The 18,642-nt window shown below is 43.5% G+C and overlaps 1 protein-coding gene and 1 long non-coding RNA gene across 3 annotated transcripts in view; one reads left to right on the top strand and one right to left on the bottom strand.

Moving 5' to 3' along the window:
- LOC142742292 (uncharacterized) overlaps nucleotides 1-10,394 on the bottom strand; it is an 88,053-nt gene extending 77,659 nt beyond the window's left edge. The window contains exon 1 of one of the 2 annotated variants that reach the window (XR_012881343.1): nucleotides 10,236-10,394. This is a non-coding gene — a long non-coding RNA (uncharacterized LOC142742292). The remainder of the gene's footprint in view (nucleotides 1-10,235) is intronic. The other variant, XR_012881344.1, reaches the window with a different exon arrangement.
- Nucleotides 10,395-10,762: 368 nt separating this feature from the next.
- Nucleotides 10,763-18,642, top strand: part of MOB3B (MOB kinase activator 3B) — a 130,174-nt gene continuing 122,294 nt past the window's right edge. The window contains exon 1 of the mRNA XM_075851865.1: nucleotides 10,763-10,911. The gene's annotated coding sequence lies outside the window, so the exon portion shown is untranslated. The remainder of the gene's footprint in view (nucleotides 10,912-18,642) is intronic.

Genomic DNA, 18,642 nt, shown 5'->3' with positions numbered 1-18,642 from the left:
GGGTTTATAATGGCATGTTTAACCCCTTAGCGCACCTTGACGTAACTGTACGCCGAGGTGAGCAGTAAGTTCGCGCACCTTGACGTGCAGTTACGTCTGTGCTTTGACAGTTAACCGCCGCACGGCGCTACACCGCAGCGGCGGTTAACTGTGCAGGGTGTCTGCCCTGCATTCCCCGTTGCCGATCAGCGGCCCATCGCCGCTGATTTTGGCAGTTAACCCCTTAATTGCGGCGTTCGATTTTGAACGCCACAATTAAGGTGTTTAGTGCCGATCGGCAGCCCCCACGTGAAATCACAGGGGCTGACGATGGTACCCATGGCAACCGGATGCCAGACAATGGCTTCCGGGCTGCCATGTACAGAAGCATATGAGGACCAGCCTCTGCTGGTCCTCCTAGGCTTCCTGTCAGTGTGACTGTGACGTCACACTGACAGTTGGAATGCATTACACTACGTGTGTAGTGTAATGTATTCCAGCAGCGATCAGAGCTGCAAGTCTAAGTGTCCCCTAGTGGGACAAGTGAAAAAAGTAAAAAAAAGAATAAAATTTTTTTCAAAAACTGTAAAAATCAAAGTTATAAGTGACATAAACAAGAACTGCTTTTTTTTCCTATAATAAGTCGTTTATTATAGGAAAAAAATGAACATTTAAAAAAAAAGTACACATATTTGGTATCACCGCGTTCGTAACGACCCCAACTATAAAACTATAATATTATTTTTCCCGCACGGTGAACACCGCAAAAAAAATAAACGAAAAACTATGCCAGAATCACTATTTTTTGGTCACCACCCCTCCCAGAATATGCAATAAAACGTGATCAAAAAGTCGCATGTACGCCAAAATAGTACCGATACAAACTACAACCCGTCCCGCAAAAAACAAGCCCTTACACAGCTTTTTTGACTGAAAAATAAAAAAGTTACGGCTCTCAGAATATGGTGACACAAAAAATAATTTATTTTCTAAATAAGTTATTTTATTGCGCAAACGCTGCAAAACATAAAAAAAACTATATACATATGGTATCGCCGTAATCGTACCGACCCGCAGAATAAAGTATAATGGTCATTTATAGCCCAGGGTAAACGCCGTCAAAAATAAATAAAAATCATTGGCAGAATTTATGGTTTTTGGTCACCTGTCTTGCCGAAAAATGGCATAAAAAGTGATCAACAAAATCGCATGTACCCCAAAATGGTGCCAATGAAAATTACAGATTGTCCCGCAACAAATAAGCCCTCACGCAGCTCCGGTGGTGAAAAAATAAAAAAAGTTCCGGCTCCCAGATCATGGCGATGCAAAATGTGCAGAGCGTTCCAAAAGCGGATAGGATCGGGTGCAATTTATAAGTGCGACACTGGCCACATATCTGTGGATTATTATTTATTTACCGCATTATTATACCCTCTTATTATGCCCTGATGTATTCTGCCCAGCCTACATATGCCCCCAAGCAAAATCTGCGCTCCAAAAGCCAAATGGCGCTCCCTCCCTTCTGAGCCCTGCAGTGTGCCCAAACAGCCGTTTACGTCCACCGATCTGGCATCGCCATACCCGGGAGAACCCGGTTAATATTTTATGTGGTATTTGTGGCACAAACTGGGCACAAATAATAGTGCACTAAAATGGCACATCAGTGGAAAATTTTAATTTTCACTCTGCACCATCCGCTGCGCATTAAACCTTTCGCGCACCATGACTTAATAGCATGTCGTGGTGTGGGATATATGGAGCGTCTCACGCGCTGAGCCCGCGCCATACGCTGCGGGTGTCAGCTGTGTATTACAGCTGATACCCGGGACTAACGGACAGAAACAGCGATCACGCTGTGACAGGAGCCTGTAAAAATCACAATATACTGCAATACATTAGTATTGCAGTGTATTCTACCAGTGATCTAACGATTGCTGGTTCAAGTCTCCTATGGGGACTAATAAAATATGTAAAAACAAAAGTAAATAGTTATTGTTAGTGGAAAAAATGTAACAAATATTTAAAGTCCAAAAAGAAACCCTTTTCAAATTTTTTTCTCTAAAGTAATGTAAAAAAATAAAAAAAATAAACAAAACTGGTATCGCTGCGTCCGTAAAAGTCCAAGCTATTACAATATACCATTATTTAACTCACACGTTGAAGGCCGTGAAAAATAAAGAATTTTAAACGGCAAAATCTCAGTTTTTTGGTCACCTTGGCTCTACCAAAAAATGTAATAAAAAGTGCTCAAAAAGTCTTATGTACCAAAAAATGGTACCAATAAAAACTACAGCTCGTCCCGCAAAAAATAAGCCCTCACACCACTCTATTGACGGAAAAATAAAAAAGTTGTGGCTCTCGGAAAGCGGGGAGGAAAAACGAAAAAGAAAAAAGCAAAACATGGATCAGTTCGGAAAAGGGTTAATTACTTTCTAATGAAAAAACATTTATGACCACATGTGGGGTATAGCCGTACTCGGGAGAAATTGCTTTACAAATGTTGGGCGGCATTTTCTCCTTTATCCTTTGTGAAATTGAAAAAATTCAACATTTTAGTGGAAATAATGTTGATATTAATTTTCACAGCCTAATTCTAATAAATTCTGCAAAAGACGTGTGGGGCCTAAATGCTCACTATACCCCTAGATAGATTCCTTAAGTGGTGTAGTTTCCCAAATGGGGTTACTTTTTGGGGGCTTCCACTGTTTCGGTCCCTCGGGGGCTTTGCAAATTCGACATGACACCCAAAAACTATTCCAGCTAAATTTGTGCTCCAAAAGCCAAATAGCGCTCCTTCCCTTCTAAGCCCCGGTGTGGGTCCAAACAGCAGTTTATTACCACATTTGGGGTATTTACGTAATCAGGAGAACTTGTTTGACAAATGTTGGGGTGCTTTTTCTCCTTTATTCCTTGTAAAAATAAAAAATGTCTAAGTTCTTACAGAAAAAAAGTAGATTTTTACCTTTACAGACTAATTCCAATGAATTCAGCAAAACAACTGTGGGGTCAAAATGCTAACTTTACCCCTAGAAAAATTCCTTGAGGGGTGTAGTTTCCAAAATGGGGTCACTATTGGGGGTTTCCACGGTTTTCATCCCTCCAGTGCATTGCAAACGCGACACGGCACTGAAAACTATTCCAGCAAAATCAGAAATCCAAAATCCAAATGGTGCTCCTTCTATTCTGAGGCCTGCTGTGGGTCCAAACAGCAGTTTATTACCACATATGGGGTATTGCTATAATCGGAAGAAATTGCTTTACATATGTTGGGGTGTTTTTTCTACTTTATTCCTTGTAAAAATTAAAAATTTCTAAGTTTTTTCACAATAAAAGTAGATTTTCATCTTCATATACTAATTAAAATAAATTTAGCAAAAAAACTGTGGGTTCAAAATGCTAACTATAGCCATAGATAAATTCCTTGAGGGGTATAGTTTCCAAAATGGGGACACTTTTGGGGGGTCTTTACTGTTTTGGTACCACAAGACTTATTCAAACCTGACATGGTGCCTAAAATATGTTCTAAAAAAAGGAGGCCCCAAAATCCACTAGGTGCTTCTTTGCTTCTGAGGCCGGTGTTTCAGTCCATTACCGCACTAGGACCACATGTGGGATACTTCTAAAAACTGCAGAATCTGGGCAATAAATATTGAGTTGCATTTCTTGGGTAAAACCTTCAGTGGTACAGAAAAAATGTATTAGAAATGAATTTTCGAAGAAAAAAAATGAAATTTGTAAATTTCACCTCTACTTTGCTTTAATTCCTGTGAAACGCCTAAAGGGTTAAAGCACTTTCTGAATGCTGTTTTGAATAATTTGATGGGTGCAGTTTTCAAAATAAGGTGACTTCTGGGGACTTTCTAATATATAGGGCCCTCAAAGCCACTTCAGAACTGAACTGGTCCCTGAAAAAATAGCCTTTTGAAATTTTCTTGAAAATGCGAGAAATTGCAGCTAAAGTTCTAAGCCTTGTAACGTCCTAGAAAAATAAAAGCACGTTCAAAAAACGATGCAAACATAAAGTAGACATATAGGAAATGTTAACTAGTAAATATTTTGTGTGGTATTACTACCTGTTTTACAAGCAGATACATTACAATTTAGAAAAATGCAGATTTTTGCACATTTTCTCTAAATTTTTGACAAATAAATATTGAATTTAACGACAAAATTTTTTCAGTATCATAAAGTACAACATGTCACGAGAAAACAATCTCAGAATCGCTTGGATAGGCAAAAGCATTCTGGAATTATTACCACATAAAGTGACACATCGCAAAAATCGGCTGTGTCCACAAGGCCAAAACAGGCTTAGACACTAAGGGGTTAAAAGAGGAGGGAAAGATACCAGAAGAAAGAGAGAGGTTAAAGAGGCTCTGTCACCAGATTTGGCAACCCCTATCTGCTATTGCAGCAGATCGGCGCTGCAATGTAGATTACAGTAACGTTTTTATTTTTAAAAAACGAGCATTTTTGGCCACGTTATGACCATTTTTGTATTTATGCAAATGAGTCTTTCTAAAGTCCAACTGGGCGTGTTTAAAGTAAAAGTCCAACTGGGCGTGTATTATGTGTGTTACATCGGGGCGTTTTTACTTTTTTTACTAGCTGGGCGTTCTGACGAGAAGTATCATCCACTTCTCTTCAGAACGCCCAGCTTCTGGCAGTGCAGACACACAGCGTGTTCTCGAGAGATCACGCTGTGTCGTCACTCACTTCCTGCCCCAGGTCCTGCATCGTGTCGGACGAGCGAGGACACATCGGCACCAGAGGCTACAGTTGATTCTGCAGCAGCATCGGCGTTTGCAGGTAAGTCGATGTAGCTACTTACCTGCAAACGCTGATGCTGCTGCAGAATCAACTGTAGCCTCTGGTGCCGATGTGGCCAACACGATGCAGGACCTGGGGCAGGAAGTGAGTGACGTAACAGCGTGATCTCTCAAGAACACGCTGTGTGTCTGCACTGCCAGAAGCTGGGCGTTCTGAAGAGAAGCGGATGATACTTCTCGTCAGAACGCCCAGCTAGTAAAAAAAGTAAAAACGCCCCGATGTAACGAACACAATACACGCCCAGTTGGACTTTTACTTTAAACACGCCCAGTTGGACTTTTGCAAGCCTCATTTGCATAAATACAAAAATGGTCATAACTTGGCCAAAAATGCTCGTTTTTTAAAAATAAAAAAGTTACTGTAATCTACATTGCAGCGCCTATCTGCTGCAATAGCAGATAGGGGTTGCAAAATCTGGTGACAGAGCCTCTTTAAATATTTTAGTCAGGTGACTAGTGACAGCTGGGGAGAGGGACTGGAGGAGGTGTGAGGGGATAGGATCACTAGGGCAGGTAGTGGGACAAGAAGAAGAGAGGAGCTTAGTGACTTCTTCTGTTATTGGGTCAAATGCTGAAAGTGAAGAAGAGGGAGTGCGGGAGGGAAGGGTATCAATGTTACTAGGGGACTGGGAGATAATATCATGTCGGTACGTGTCAATTTTAACTTTATAATAAGTGGCCAGGTCTTCAGCACTGAGATCTGTGATCGGCGTCTGCACTTTAGGACTAAGGAGGGAGTGAAAAGTATGAAAGAGGCGTTTTGGATTATTAGATAGGGTGGAGATGAGAGAGGTGAAATAGACTTGTTTGGCGCGGTGAAGGGCAGTGTTGTAAGTTTTGAGCATAAATTTGTAATGGAGGAAATCTGCAGCCAAATACGATTTTCTCCACAGACGTTCGGCACATCTCAAGCACCGATGAAGAAAGCAGGATTGAGGTATGTGTGTAACGTCAGCCGCAGACTCCTCTCATCCTGCCGACGCCTTCCTTCCCGGAGATGCCAGCACATGCGGCCGTCCTGGCCTGCGGTACCCACTAGGGTGCGCGTGCAAGCTCAGTTCTGGCCTTAAAGGGCCAGTGCGCACACATTATTAGAATTGTCTAATCACCCTGGACTATTAGAAGGGCCTTGCCCCTTCACTCATTGCCTGAGCGTTGTTGTGTTTTCCTGTGTCAGTCTAGCAAATGGTCCCTTAGTGTTTTCCTGTTCCTAGTGTTCCCGTTCCTGCTACCTGTATCCTGTGGTACCTTGTTCCTGTGCCTTAAAAGAGTTGGAGTCGTGTTGTGTTACACCACGCCTGGTGTCTGATGCCAAGGTCCCATCTGAGCCTAGCCACTGCTACTGTCTTTACTACCACAGGTACTCTTGCTCGGACTATAGACTTTACTTGGTACACTGTTTGGCCAGCTGCTATCCCGCTACGGCGGTACGGCCCACGGGGTCTACATACCCACAGATCGTGACAGTGTGCCAGGGTTGTCGCCGTCTTTGTCGGGTGGTTCGAAGTGTGGGGAGGCTGTTTCATCCAACACATTTTTCAGTGTTATTGTAAAGTTTGGCAGCCAGATTGGGACAGGAGAGGGAAGAGATAGGGGACTGTAGACTGTCTATGAGTTGCTCAGTGTTGATGGCATGTAGATTTCTGTATGTCTGACAGGTAGGCATGAACTGAAGAGGCAGAGAATATTTGATAATAAAGGAGAGAAGGTTGTGGTCAGAGAGCAGGAGAGGAGAGTTAATAAAGTCAGAAACTGAGCAGAGCTGGAAGAAGACTAGGTCAAGTGAATGCCCGTCTTCATGTGTGGGAGAGTTAGTAAGTTGCGACAGACCAAGGGTGGAGGTTAAAGATAGAAACTGGGAGGCAGATGGGGAGATTGGGATGTCAATGGGGATGTTGAAGTCACCCATGATGAGATTCTGTGTATCAGAGGAAAGGAATTGTGGAAGCCAGGCAGCAAAATGATCCAGGAATTGGCTGGGTGAGCCGTGGGGGGGGGGGGGGGGGGGGGTTTAGACAACTGCCACTCTGAGGGAAAAAGGGTGAAAGAGTCTGAGGGTGTGGACTTCAAAGGAGGGGAATGTAGTTGAGGGTACCGGGGAATGACCTGGAAAGTGCAGTGTGGGGAAAGAAGAATGCCTACTCCTCCACCCTGCCTGTTCTCAGGTCTGGGGGCATCAGAGAAGTGACCACCATAAGATAGAGCAGCAGGAGAAGCAGTGTCAGACTGGTGTAGCCATGTTTCTGTAAGAGCCAGGAGGTTGAGAGAGTTAGACAGGAATAAGTCGTGAATAAAGGTGAGTTTGTTGCACACAGGGCGAGAATTTTAGAGCGCAGTTAGGCCCTATTCACACGACAGGGTTTCCCGGCCGTGCGGCGGCCGTTCAAAAAACTGCTGTCACACGGCCGCAGTAGGAACAATAGACCCCAAATGGGGCTATTCACATGACCGATTTTTTGACGGCCCTGGAAAGCCGGCCGTCAAAAAATGGGACATGCCCTATATTCAGCCGTTCCCCCGGCTCCCATAGAAGTCTATGGAGCCGGGTAATACACGGCCATCACTGGAATGTGTCCGGAGTGACGGCCGTGTCTTCCGCCGCTCGCTCTCCTCGCAGTGCGAAGTGCATGTGAGGAGGAGGGTATTGTTTTGCTCCTTGTAGGGGATTGGGGATTCCGCTCCAGGAGAAGTCCCTAACTTCACTGTGCATATATGGATACAGTGACGTCAGGGACTTCTAAAGCGAAATCTCCGTCGCTGTGGCCGGTGTTTCCGGTCCAGGAGAAGTCCCTGACTTCACTGTCCATATATGGACAGTGAAGTCAGGGACTTCTCTTGGAACGGTGGCGCTATCTACAGAAAGGTAGGGGGGTGCCATCTATGGGGGGGGGGTTCTGTGTAGAACTACCTACAGGGGGGCTGTGTGGCACTACCTACAGGGGGGCTGTGTGGCATTACCTACAGGGGGCTGTGTGGCATTACCTACAGGGGGCTGTGTGGCACTACTTACAGGGGGCTATGTGGCACTATCTACAGGGTGCTGTGGCATTATCTACAGAGGGCAGTGTGTGGCATTATCTACAGAGGGAAGTGTGTGGAAAAAAATTTACAAATTAAATCCATCCGTTTTTAAAACTGACAGGGAAAAAAACGGATGCAAAACGGGTCAAAATCGGCCGTTAAAACTGGCCCGGAACGGTAGTTTTTATCGGCCGACACCCGGACCCTGTCGAGTGAATAGAGCTTTAAAAGAGAGGAGAGGAGCAGACATACAAGAAGGCAGGAGAAGACATACAAGAAGGCAGGAGAAGACGTACAAGAAGGCAGGAGAAGACGTACAAGAAGGCAGGAGAAGACGTACAAGAAGGCAGGACAAGACGTACAAGAAGGCAGGACAAGACGTACAAGAAGGCAGGAGAAGACATAAAAGAAGGCAGGAGAAGACATACAAGAAGGAAGGAGAAGACGTACAAGAAGGCAGGAGAAGACATACAAGGAATGTTGAGGAGATTTGCAGGGTTTCTATGTGTGGCAGGTAAGTGGTTGAGCTTGGCAGAAGAAAAGGGAGGACCAGGGTTGGGAGAGATGTCCCCTGCAGATAGTAGCAGAAGAATGGAAAGAGACAGCAGATGTGTAATGACGGGGGTGGGGAGACAGACAAGTGAGCCCTAATCTACCCGCCAGTCAGTCCCTGCCTACTTGCAACGACCCACCCTAGGCGACGGGGTACAACTGGGCGACGGTCCCTACGCTCAATAAGTGCACGACAGACAAACAGACAAGGGTACACAGAGCTAGGGGGAGAAAGGGGCAGTTGCCCACGGAATCACCGTGAGCAACAAGAGAAGTGAACAAGCCGAGTCAAACCAGGAGAGTACGAGGTGCCAAACGCAGAGCAGGAGAGTAGTGAACAAGCCGAGTCAAACCAGGAGTGTACGAGGTACCAAACGCAGAGCAGGAGAGTAGTCAGCAAGCCGGGGTCAATATGAAGCAAGGACAATAGTTCAAGAAGCTGCAGCAGGGCCAGGAAACCAAACGAGAAGAATCACAAGCAAGGAGGAACAGGAAAGGCAGGTATAAATAGACAGAGGGCGGGAGCTAGCTCCGTCTGGCCAGTCTGTGATAGGTTCTCCCATTCCTAAGCCTGCCACCCTGAGTGGTGGAAGATGGAGTCAGTCTCACAGACATAGAAGCAGGTGCAGACTGATTACCTATGGGCGTTAACCCCGAAGCTGTGCCTGACAGATCCTTTACAAGATGGTTCAGTGATTTATGTGAGCGACCTTCGTGTTGAGCAGTGGGATGAGATGGGTTAAAGAGACTCTGTCACCACATTATAAGTGCCCTATCTCCTACATAAGGAGATGGGCGCTGTAATGTAGGTCACAGTAATGCTTTTTATTTAAAAAAAAACGATCTTTTTTCACAAAGTTAGGAGCGATTTAAGTTTATGCTAATAGAGCTTTCTTAATGCCCAAGTGGGCGTACTTTTACTTTCGACCAAGTGGGTGTTGTACAGAGGAGTGCATGACGCTGACCAATCGGCATCATGCACTACTCTCCATTCATTTACACTGCACTAGCGATATAGTTATATCACTATGTGCAGCCTCATACACAAACCCTAACATTACTACAGTGGCCTGATAATGAATACACATGAAATCCAGCCTGGACGTCATGTGTACTCAGAATCCTGACACTTCTGACTCTTTTTTGTTAGATTCCAGCAACGGATACGAAATCTCGCGAGATCTCGGAGCTAAACGAGATTTGGTTTCACTTGCCGGAATCTCACAGAAAAGAGTCAGAAGTGTCAGGATTCTGAGTACACATGACGTCCAGGCTGGATGGTCATGTGTATTCATTATCAGGACACTAGTAATGTTAGCGCTTGTGTATGTAGCTGCACATAGTGATATAACTATATCGCTAGTGCAGTGTAAATGAATGGAGAGGAGTGCATGATACCGATTGGTCAGCGTCATGCACTCCTCTGTACAACGCCCACTTGGTCGAAAGTAAAAGTACGCCCACTTGGGCATTAAGAAAGCTCATTAGCATAAACTTAAATCGCTCCTAACGTTGTGAAAATAGATCGTTTTTTTTTAAATAAAAAGCATTACTGTCACCTACATTATAGCGCCAATCTCCTTATGTAGGAGACAGGGCACTTATAATGTGGTGACAGAGTCTCTTTAAGGTGATGCAACAAAGTGAATAGTGCAGGGGAGCTGTACATGGGCGAGTGAAGGAGAGAGGGACTGATGTGGGCTGAATTTTCTAAAGGCCTAAATGGGCGGTAGGCTTGTAAACCACCAACCGCTACAATGATGAGTGAACATGTTTTGTTTTTTTTAAATAAGGCAAAAATATTACCTGTAATAATTAGAATGTATGTTTGTTTGGTTAGTAAATGCAGCTTACCTGTCACTTACCCTGTCTTGCTGCCATGTATAACTGCCAGGACACTTTGACAATATAAGATGACTTCTGCGTTCTTAAAAAAAAAAGAACAAAAAAAACATAGGGTTTTGGCGGTAAACGCTGAGTTCAGTACTTTAGTGCCCAAATAAGTCCATATAGAGGGTCTGAAAATTACTCACAGATTCACCAAATTTACAAAAGGTAAAGTATTTTTTGGAAATTGTAATGGTTTTTCCATCACAGGTCTCAAGTAAAGTTTCATACTTCATTTATACACAGTGAAAATCAGTATTTCTCTGCATAAACCTGTGGGAAACGAAGGACAGTAAATGTGCGCCATGTCCCTCATATGTTGTCATTTCTCTGACTACATTGCACACGCAGGACATTTCTCATATCTCACATCACAGCCTGTTTGGGAAGCGCGCCTTTTGTTTGTTCATTAGCAGAGGTTGTGCAGTCCCAGCAGTCACCAGCAGGGGGAGCAGTACAATACTTTGTGGATGTAACACCCATTGGCACGGCATGCCCCTGTCCTCTTGGAGCTGTTCACTTCATCCTGTGCCGGAGTTACGTGCGGCGCACATCACGGGGCTCAGTGAACTTTCCTCTCAGCACTTTCATTTTGGATTGGAGAACTCGTCACGGTCAACTGGAGTGAGCTCATGGACAGGAGGTAATGGAGAGTGGTGGGCACAGGAAAGTTTACTGGGAGTAGTTAGTAGGGCATGACCTTGTCTGGCAATAAGCTTGACACCGTGTAACACACACCGGAGCTCTAGTCTGGGGATTAGTGAAGGACAATCCGCCACAGAACACGTGTTACGTGTGACAGTCACATGTACTAATGTTGTAGTTGTCTCTAGTGCTTCCTGATACGTCATGTCGTTTACCTGAAGTCCTCTGGAAAAACACGAACACATGGAGACCTCACCACACATCTTGGCAAAAGACAAACTCCACTCTGCTACATCTACATACAAGTGTGCATTATACTGCTGGGCAGTGGCAGGGTCACACTGTGCATAGGACGGGTGGAGGGGGTGTAACTCGTGTCTGCAGGGTGGACATGTACATAGCCAGTGCTCACTGTCTACGAGGAAAGAAGGATTCTCTAAATACCAAGGAAGGAGTCGAGAAAAGGAGCTTCTTCCTTGTTTACTGTAAACATAAGGCCAGATTATTAGTTTTTTCCCCCAGTTGTTGACTGTTTATAAAATATTGCACAGTAAAGAGTAAATATAACAATGTGTTGTAGTGTGTCCTCACTATATGATGGACTATTGTAAAAATACTGCATTTCCTCAGTGATTCAGAAACCCATCCCTGTTCAAAGACAGAAAAGGGTCAGATGTCATTTGTCCTTACACCCATTGAGGGGTAGAAGTCCTTTTTTTTTCTTACTTTTCGTCCATTTAGGATCCACTCCTGAATTTGGCTTAAAAAAAAATATGATTCTGCATAAAAGTGCCCTGTGTGAACATGGCCCAATGAACAATTCGGGTATGTGAACAAGGGTGCGTTCAGGCTTCTTTCACACTACCGTTAGGCCTTATTCACACGGACGTGTCCGTTTTGCACGCGCAAAATCTCCGTGTGGCATCAGAATATGATGCGTGGCTGCGTGATATTCGCGCACCCGCCATCATTATGACACTCTGGTTTTATGTTTACAAACAGAAAAGCACGTGGTTCTTTTCTGTTTTCATTCATAGTTTTTACTGCTGTTGCGTGAATCACGTGCGGGACCCGGTAGTGCGACCGTGTGCCGTGCGCTGGTTTCCCGCACCCATTGACTTCAATGGGTGCGTGCTGCGCGAGACACGTGCAAGTATAGGACATGTCGTGAGTTTTACACAGCGGACATACGCTGCGTGAAATTCACTGACCGTCTGAACGGCCCCATTCACTTACATAGGTCCGTGCCACGCGCGTAGCACGGACGTATAACACGTTTGTGTGAATAAGTATACGTTTAGTATACGTTTACCTCTCTTCCGTCAGAAGAAGAGAGGATCGAAAGATTAAACGGAAAGCAGCGGTTCTATTAGAATTACCATTGATTTCAATGGTAATTCTTTTGTTTCCGTTTTTGTCTCCGTTCGCTAGGTTTCTGTTTTTTTTTCATGGAAACAAAAGTTCTGCAGATTGAACTTCTGCTTCCATCAGAAAAAACTTCTGACGGAAGAGAGATAAGCGTAAAGTAACGGTAGCGTGAATTTAGCCTCACGTACAAAAAAGTGGCTGAAAATTACAGCGTTGTTTTCAGAGAAAACAAGCTCTGATTTCAAGGCGTTTTTTGAAGCTTTTCTTCCATTTGAAGCTTCTTTTGAGGCGTTTTTTTTATGGTGTCAAAGGGAAAATCGGCTTCAAAAACGCCTCAAGAAGTGACATGCTACTTCTTTTTACAAGGCTTCTTTTGAATTCAGCAACGTAAATATACACCATGTGAACAGCACAGTGTAATTCCCATTGAAATCAATAGGAAGCTGTTTGTAGGAGTTTTCCTAGTGTTTTTCCAGGCATTTTATCAAGGCGTTTACGCTCAGAAATACGCATGAAAACGCTACGTGTGAACTTACCCTTACGATTGCAAACTTTTTTTTACTTTAATATGATAAAAGAGAAGAATGGGTATAGAAGAGATTGGAGCATGTCACCATGCCTTTCCTGTGACAGTCTGGGGCTTTGATACTCCAATCATTCTCCTGCAGAACAAAATGTACTTCTAGCCATCGGGCTGCTTTCTCATACCAATATTGGCTAATGTGGAGGTGTCTCTTTGGAGAGGGATCTATGTGGAGGACCCTTGTACCAGCTAGAGTGGTTGTCAGGCTGTCTGAAGACAGACCATCTCTTGATCTAATGGATGGGATTGAAGTTGCCTTTAATCCCGGCTGTTTACCACCTTAGCTGCAGCATCTAAGTGGTTTAATCGGCAACGCAATCGTGGTGTGCCGATGGTTTCCATGGCAGCCAGAGGCCTAACAAATCTGTACGCTCACCTTCCCGCTCCCCTGGTAACTCTAGCCTGGTCTCTTGCCGGTCTCTGTATTCTAGCCCCCAGGTCTGCCTTCAGTGCATGCCTATTAGATTCTGTTAAATGCAGGGCCTAATAGAGTACCTCTCAGTTTTAAGCCAGATTCACACAAACTAGTGCAAACTCGGACGTGAAAAACTTCAGGTTTAAGTTGCACCCGTGCGGGTCTCGTTCTCACAGATCCTTCATAGACTTGTCTATTGAGGGACCCGTGAAAACAGAAGAAAATAGGACATGTTCTATTTTGCAATGGACCCTTCACACGGTCCGTTGAAACAACGGCCTTGTGAACGGCCCCATTGAAATGCGTGCGTGTGACGGGCCTTTTTTTTTAATGGCCATCGCAATGACGTATACTACGGTCGTCTGAATTCTTCCTTACGCTGACAGGCTTAATACACTGCGGTACAGAAGTATTATAGTAGTGTATTCTAAAAGTGATCAAATTATCGCATAGTAAAGTCACACAGTGGGACTAAAAAAAAATTTAAAATAGTTTAATAAAGTTAAAACTTTGTATGGGAGCATGGCCCAAAAATGCAGCCGGCCGTGCCGACAATCGTGTGCCGTGATTACTGGCACGGCCGTGTGCATGAGGCCTTAGTCCGGAGAAGGACAAATCCCCGGAGGCAGGTAGGCAATGCACTTCATTTGATGCTGGCACCTAACTTTTTTTGTTGTTTTCAATTGATGTCTATGGATGTTCTTATTAATAACTGGCTACTTTAAAATATCAGTATCAATATAGGTCCACCCGTGATATAGTTATTCCAGTCTGCATATCCCTAGGATAAGCGACCACTTTATGATCGGTGGGGGTCCGACTTCTAGGAAAATCTCCAACGTGCCCATAGTTTTTAATGCTCAAACGTATGCCGCAACCTGTAGTCAACTCAGCCTTTTAATACAACTGTAAAAAAAAAAAATCTGAGCGTATACGTTTCTTCTAATGGCAATCTATGGTAGACATATGCAGTTGTATAGGCATACAGCTGCATACATTTCAAATGGTCCCCCGAACGTAATGGCGGAAATGTAGCCATCACTGGCAGGAAAGTACTATAAAGATTATATTTGGAGACTGCAGCTCACTAATATAAAGGGAATTCCTCCTCTAAGCACTGTAGCCTACTGGCAGGAAATGTGTCATTATTTGCAGCCCTGAAGGTCTGTTATCAGTGTTTCTTATAACATTAGAATAGGAAATTGCTCTTTATGCAGATCACTAATAAACTTTGTAACATGTCTACAAACGGCAGCATGGCTTTTAAAAAGCACAGCCAGGGGTAAATATTCTAGTTAGATTTTATCTATGGAATGCTGCTTGGTCACAATGCTAGTTCTAACACAGTACATGCATTAAGGTCAAAAGTACAAAGCCTGCAAAGCTCCATGCTCTTGTAGAGATCTGGATGTGTAATTTAGTATAGTAGCCAAAGGCTCATGGCTTGTATTCAGATGTACCTCAAACGCTTCCAGACCCTGTGGTCGATAAAGGAAGTTGGCAGCTGGAGCTTTGCTATTTCATGTTATCTCAACTAGCCCAGTATTGCCGCTTGTACCATGAAAGCAACCTAAATCTGTTCTGATCAGCTGACAATGAAGAGGATCATTTTAAGATGCTGCAGATCATGTAGATAAGAATCCCCATCTGCCTGTGTTGCAGGCATTTTCTAAGCTTACTTGGATCTTTTTAGTTTAATTTGGGTTGATGGTGTGCCTATGTGACCGTCTTAATACAGACTTAAAATGTCATTTGTAGGGTTGGAGCTTGTGTGGTAATGGTCTGTTTTGGAGGTCTATTGACATTAGACATTATCCTAGCATCCACTGATCCACAGCTGTTGGTATATAATGTCCAGCTTTTGTTTATGGCTTCATGCACAGTCGTTTTTTCTGACTTCAATACTAAAGGCACAGATGGTTTTTATAGCACTGCCATTGTAGCAAGAATAATAGACAATGCGATTAGCAGTCTAAAATCTATGTCAGTTCATTATGAACCATGTAAGTCTATATTGTGTTCCTAGAGGTGGCTACAAATGTTACAGGTTGTGTTGTATTGTTTTAAATGCACAGTTTAATATATGTAGCATTTATGGATTGGCCATTATAACAAGTCACCCAGCAGATTATACATTAATATTTGTTTATAAAAAAACTGAAAATTATTACATTTGTATTATTGGTAGGATGCATCTAAAGCTTATTAAATTATTGTCTAACTAAAACAACCCCTCATGTACCCTATTAGAGCATTTGGACATCATAGAGGGAGATCCCTGGCTTACAGGGTCCTCCATCACGATTTATGTGCCCCATATAGCCAAAGAGTCTATGCTCCCCGCCCCTGCACCCCCCTTGGAAGCCAAATGCAGAACTTCAGCACTTTATTGTTCTATAGCCCTACCGGCCTTTCTGCATATGGGAGCCCTGGTGAGCAGGACGCCCACTGAAGAGTTATGAGCAGCCGGCAGCATGGAGTATAAACAGTACCTGCTGCTACTAGAAGCAAAATCGCTAATTAAAGATATTTAGATAAACTATTATTCTGCACACTCCTGCACTATAATCGTTTTTCACTGAAAGTGAGGAAAAGTCAAAAGGCACTGAGATTACTGCTCAACTGTGGAGCCCTATTTTACTTGGGTAAGGGGCAGCGGGGAGCCCGGTGGGCCTTATCAATTGCAATCCTCCATATAAGCACGCAGTATGCATTTTTTAAATAAATATTTACAGATGTGCGACTGACGTCAGTATAAACCATACTGGCAGCCCTCCCTGCTTGGGACCCCCCCCTCCCCCCCCGCTAGTATCAATGGCTCACACTCTGGCGGACCCGGCTGATTTATTTATAACTTAGATGGATGACCATTCATTTGAATGAACACCATATATACTACATAAGGCACCTCTTTTCAGCTGATCACTGCGGTTCTGGCTTCTGAGAGGGCCAGACATACATTTCCCCTGCAGCAGCAGTTCTTTGTAGAACTTGTCATAGAAAGTAAGGTTGGCCATACTGTATATGAGAGATTTCAGACAAAGGTTGTTGTTCTGGACAATATTAGAGTTAAAATGACAAATTGATCAATATTTGCATTGCTCTGTGATCTGGGCTTTCATTGTTTGGGGGCAACCCAAAAAATCCAAAACGTTAGATCAACTTTTCCACAGATATCTGCCTTTGGTTGCAGTCTGCCACGCTTGTTTGTCACTAAAGGCCAATAGTCGGCCTAAAATTTTTTTTGGATTTTTCGGGCTTTTAAAATCTCTAATTAATGGCTAGCTTCTCAATTGACCAAATAATTGTTATCAGTCTTAAACATTAATAACATGCATGTTTGGTTGGATGAAATGTTCATGTTTTTTCAAGGGGACAGGTATAGAAAAATCCTTCCTGTTAGGCCTCATGCACACAACCTTTGCCGTGTGCTCGGTCCGTGATTATGGCACGGACGGCCTTGGGAGTGTCATCTGCGGGCCGTCCGCAATCACAGACCGCGCACACATGAAATGCGCATTGAGGCCTAATGCACACGACCGTGTTCGGTCCGTGATATATAACCGTATGTCGGCTGTATTTCCCAGACAGCCCACATTTCCGGGAGCCGGTCTCCTATCATGATAGTCATCTATGATGCTAGGAATCCCTGCCTCCTCGCGGGAATACTGTCCCGTACTGAAAACATGACTACATGGTCGTGTGCATTGGACCATAGGATAGAATGTGTCCTATATTATCTGCAATTGAGGCTAGCATGCAGCCGCAAAACTACGGTCGTGTGTATGAGACCTTAGGCTGTTGCATCCTCCTATGACGAGCCACTGCTGAGGGTCTACCACGTGTCATAGACATTAGATTTTCTGCGGATCTGTTGACAAAAATATAATAATTTCCAGCTTAACCCCTTTAGGACGCAGCCTGTTTTGGCCTTGTGGCACAGCCGATTTTTTTCAAATCCGACGTGTTACTTTATGTGGTACTAATTCCGGAATGCTTTTACCTATCCAAGCGATTCTGAGATTTTCTCGTGACATATTGTACTTTATGATAGTGGAAAAATTTGGTCAATAAATTCAATATTTATTCGTGAAAAACACCAAAATGTAGAGAAAATTTGAAAAAATGTGAATTTTTTAAAAATTTAAAGGAACAGTGTCACCAAAAAAATTTTTTTTATATCAGTTTGATTTTAGTGTTTTATTAAAAACTTTTATATTTATTTGTGTGTTTGTGTTTTACTTTTTTTACTTTTTCTTCCCTATGTGGGCTGCCATTTTTTTTTTCCATTTCTGTATGTGTCGATTAACGACACATACAGACATGGAATACGGCAGCTACAGTCCCATAGTGAATGCGAACGGGGCCCGTTGCATCCACTATGGTGTACGCCGTCTGTGTGGGAACGGCGCATGCGCCGCTCCCACACAGTCCAAGTTGAACTGTGCGCCGTCCGGCGCCATTTTCCTGTAGACCGGAAGTCGCGGCCGGACAGTAAGATTACTACTTCCGGTCGCGGCTTCCGGACTTGTGCACTTGGAGCGGCGGCGGCAGGAGCAGGTAAGTTATTTCTATGTATGTTCGTGTTTCAGTGTGTGTTTACTAGTGTATGTAAACCTACTACACTGTGTGTTAGCTCAAAAAATGGCAACACACAGTGTAGGAGGTTTGACCGTTCAATCCCCTCGTTTCTCCCGGCACTAGACAGGATAAAGGAGGGGGGATTCTGAGAGCTCACTAGAGCGAGTGAGTTTTTTCCAATTTTGCAGCATAAAGCAATGTGGTTGCTTTACCACATGCAATGCTGCAATTTTGGGAATTGCTCCATCTAGTGACCAGCACTGGGAAATATTATAAATTAGATTCTAATTTATAATATTTCCTGACTCGTGAAAAAAATAAAAAAAATTAGAACAATGTTTAATCGCCTATACACTAACTGTTTAATTAAAAAAAAAAAAACATTTTTTGCTAGCAACACATTCCCTTTAAATGAATCTGCTTGTAAAACCGATAGTAATACCACGCAAAATAGTCACTAGTTACCATTTCCCATATGTCTACTTTATATTTTCATCGTTTTTTGAACATCCCTTTTATTTTTCTAGGACGGTACAAGGCTTAGAACTTTAGCAGCAATTTCAAAAGGCTATTTTTACAGTGGCCAGTTCAGTTCTGAAGTGGTTTTGAGGGCCTTATATATTAGAATACCCCAATAAATCACCCCATTTTAAAAACTCACCCCTCAAAGTATTCAAAACGGCATTCAGAAAGTATTCTAACCCTTTAGGCGTTTCACAGGAAAGTAGAGGGGAAATTTCTCTTTTTTTTGCCGAAATTCATTTGTAATATAAAAAATTGTG

This window comes from Rhinoderma darwinii, chromosome 1 (assembly GCF_050947455.1).
Source record: "Rhinoderma darwinii isolate aRhiDar2 chromosome 1, aRhiDar2.hap1, whole genome shotgun sequence".
Lineage (NCBI taxonomy): Eukaryota > Metazoa > Chordata > Amphibia > Anura > Rhinodermatidae > Rhinoderma > Rhinoderma darwinii.
The sequence above is the reverse complement of the archived record's forward strand: the minus strand, read 5'-3'. Positions and strand labels throughout refer to the sequence as shown.